This window comes from Melozone crissalis, unplaced genomic scaffold, assembly GCF_028551555.1.
Source record: "Melozone crissalis strain CALT ecotype California unplaced genomic scaffold, PUWL_Pcris_2 ptg000041l_1, whole genome shotgun sequence".
Classification (NCBI taxonomy): Eukaryota; Metazoa; Chordata; class Aves; order Passeriformes; family Passerellidae; genus Melozone; species Melozone crissalis.
In genome coordinates this window covers 10,472,884-10,475,978 of record NW_026535819.1, presented here as the reverse complement: position 1 = coordinate 10,475,978, position 3,095 = coordinate 10,472,884, and the positions used below count along the sequence as shown (strand labels likewise).

General features: G+C 48.8%; 1 non-coding gene across 1 annotated transcript; it reads left to right on the top strand.

Moving 5' to 3' along the window:
- The first annotated feature begins 1,110 nt into the window (after window positions 1–1,110).
- TRNAT-AGU (transfer RNA threonine (anticodon AGU)) lies at window positions 1,111–1,183 on the top strand. The gene has a single exon. It is a non-coding gene; the product is annotated as a tRNA-Thr (tRNA).
- Window positions 1,184–3,095: the final 1,912 nt, after the last annotated feature.

Here is a 3,095-nt window from a genome sequence, read left to right as displayed (position 1 = left end):
TCTCAAAGGGAGGATGAAGCAGCAGGGAAGGAACAAAACATGGACTCCTAGGAAGGGAGTGACAAAAGTGAGGGGCTGAGAGGGAGAAATAAATACACAGCTGATTTCTAGCAGGAGCAGTGGGGTACAAGAGAATCCCAGACTGGTTTGGGGTGGAATGGACACTTATGGACATCCAGTGCCACCCCTGCCATGGCAGGGACACCTCCCACTGTCCCAGGCTGCTCCCAGCCCTGCCCAGCCTGGCCTTGGGCACTGCCAGGGATCCAGGGGCAGCCACAGCTGCTCTGGGCACCCTGTGCCAGGGCCTGCCCACCCTGCCAGGGAACAATTCCCAATTCCCAATATCCCATCCAGCCCTGCCCTCTGGCAGTGGGAGCCATTCCCTGTGTCCTGTGCCTCCATGTCCTTATGAAAAGTCCCTTTCCAGTTCTCTTGGAGGCTCTTCAGGTACTGAAAGGCTACAATAAAGTCACCTTGGAGCTTTCTCTTCCCTTCCCTTCCCTTCCCTTCCCTTCCCTTCCCTTCCCTTCCCTTCCCTTCCCTTCCCTTTCCTTCCCTTCCCTTCCCTTCCCTCTTCTCTCTTCTCTCTTCTCTCTTCTCTCTTCTCTCTTCTCTCTTCTCTCTTCTCTCTTCTCTCTTCCCTCTTCTCTCTTCTCTCTTCTCTCTTCTCTCTTCTCTGAATAATCCAAATTCTCTCAGCATTTCCTCATATGAGAGGGGCTCCAGCTTTTGGAGCATCTTCCTGGCCCTCATTTCTTTCATTTTTTGCTTAATTTAGTGCCATAACTATGAAGAGCCCCAATATCAACATTTCTTTGTAAACTTCCCAAGTTTACAAAGAAACTTAAGAAGTTTACAAGTTGGCTGAGGAAAAGGGAACCATCCATCCTGATGTCCCGACAGGGATGAGCTGAAGGAGAGTAAATTCCAGTTTTGGGTTCACTTTTGGTGGTGGTTTTGTGTTTCTGATGGGTTTTGGTGCAGTTTGGAAAGAGAATTGAAAATCTTTGGAGCACACTCCAGCAGTGCTGGGGTCATTTCCCAGCAGAATTATGAGAAAATTCTAATATGAAATGTTGACAGAGGCAAAAGCAGCCAAATTTCAGAGGCTCCATAGCTCAGGGGTTAGAGCACTGGTCTAGTAAACCAGGGGTCGTGAGTTCAAATCTCACTGGAGCCTGCGCAGAGTCTGCATCTCCTGCAAGGATCTTGCTGCTTTATCTTCCTGTTTATTCCCAAAGTGTTCCTGACGCTGTTTTTTGGAGCATCCACCCCAGCCTGAGTGAAATACAAACATCCCCCAGCATCTACACCAAACAACAGGCGCAGAGAAGCAGAGAAACCAGCAGTGGTCAGCGTTGTACCCTTGAAATACATTTAATGAACAGCAATCAGAGAAGGGGAACATCCAGTAATGGGGTTTGGAGCCCTCTGGACCCTGCAGACTTTGTGGGGGTCACTGATGGACAGAGCTGGAAGGGCTGCCAGGTATTTACAGTCAGAGCTGCTTCATCTCTTCAGACAGCAGCAGGAGGATCAAATTATGGCTCCAGAGCTCAGTAATTGCAGAGCTGGCTGAAAACATTATAAATATGGTTTGTGGAGAATCAGCAACATCAGTCATCTACAGAGCCCTGCTGGGGGTACAGGAAAGGGATCATTTCTAAGAATGAAGTAATAGGTAAGAATTAACCTATTTTGCATCTTGAGTTCCATGAATTGCTGTCCAGATTTATGAGATTTCTCCCTCTGCCTTTGCACATCTCTTTTCCCTATTCATTTTCAAGTAGACTCCCTATATTGAGTCCAAATGAGCCAAACCAGCGATGGAAAAGGTAATTTCTCAATTTCAAAAGGGCCTTTTCCATCTGAGGGAAAGAAGGCTCAAAAGCCTGAAAGATTTTTTTCTAGTGGAGGGGGACACAGGGTGGCATGAGGGACATGGGGCTTTGTTTGCCTCTCCCCAGGCTGGTTCCTTCCAGCTCTGTTATCCCAAAAAGTGAGCTTTGGAGGGTTGATGTGTTTCCTCCCCAAGTGACCTGCAGGAATTTCCCTGCTTTCCACTGAATATATCTCAGTAAGGACAAACAAACAGAAGCCAGCAGGATTCCCATTAATCTGCAATTAATAAATGAGCACAAGTTACTATTATTGTAACCCCAGGTCCTGGAAAATGGGCAGATGGGTTTTACTAAAAGGGAATTTATCTCCAGACTGTTGTGGCTCTACCTGGATTCCCCCTGTCCCTCATTCCAGCTTTATCTCTTTATTTGGCTTTCAGAGGAGACCACAGAGCAAGACCCAAAAATATCTTTGTGGTTCAAGTTCACTTTTGCAATCAGGCTGTGGGTTCAGCTTAGCTGAGCCTGGTGGGGATGGAAATGATCCTCTGAAAAATTAATGTCTTTCCTTTCTGTGCAAAGAGGACAAATGTTCAGGATGTGTTTTGCTGAATTCTTAATCTCTGCAGTAGCTGATCTTAATGCCAGAGCTCCTCTCCCAGTGACCCTGCTGCAATGCAGAGCCCAAACTCTCTGATGCTGCTTGTTGAGCATCAGCCTGGGCAAAGATGATTTCACCAGGGGACCTGGAATCCCTTTGTATCCATCACCCATCATCTCCTTCTCTTTCAAAGACAGAGCTTGACTAGAGGGGGAAAGAGGGTGAAGTGTTTATATCCTGATCCTGAAGCCCAGGTAAATGTGGGAGGCAGGAGGGCACCTCTTCCTTGCCCCCAGGGAATGGGCACGGCCCTGAGGCTGCCAGGGATGCCCAGGGTGGGGTTGTTGGGGGGTCTGGGCAGGGACAGGGGCTGGATGATCCTGGTGGTCCATCCCAGCTCAGGACATGGCAGGATTCTGTGATTCCATGGTCTGTGTTCCCCGTGGGATGGAAATGCTGCAGAGATGTTCAGAGGTCAGGGGAGGTGGTGCAGCTCTGCCCCAGGATGGGGCCAGGCTGGTGCCCTGGGGGTTTGTTCAGGGTCAGGGTTATGACCTGCCCAATCCACACCCAGACAGGCTTTTGTGGAAGACATCTTTCTATGAAAATCCTTTCCTTAGGATTTTTCCTCCTGAGAAGCTGGGAGGCCT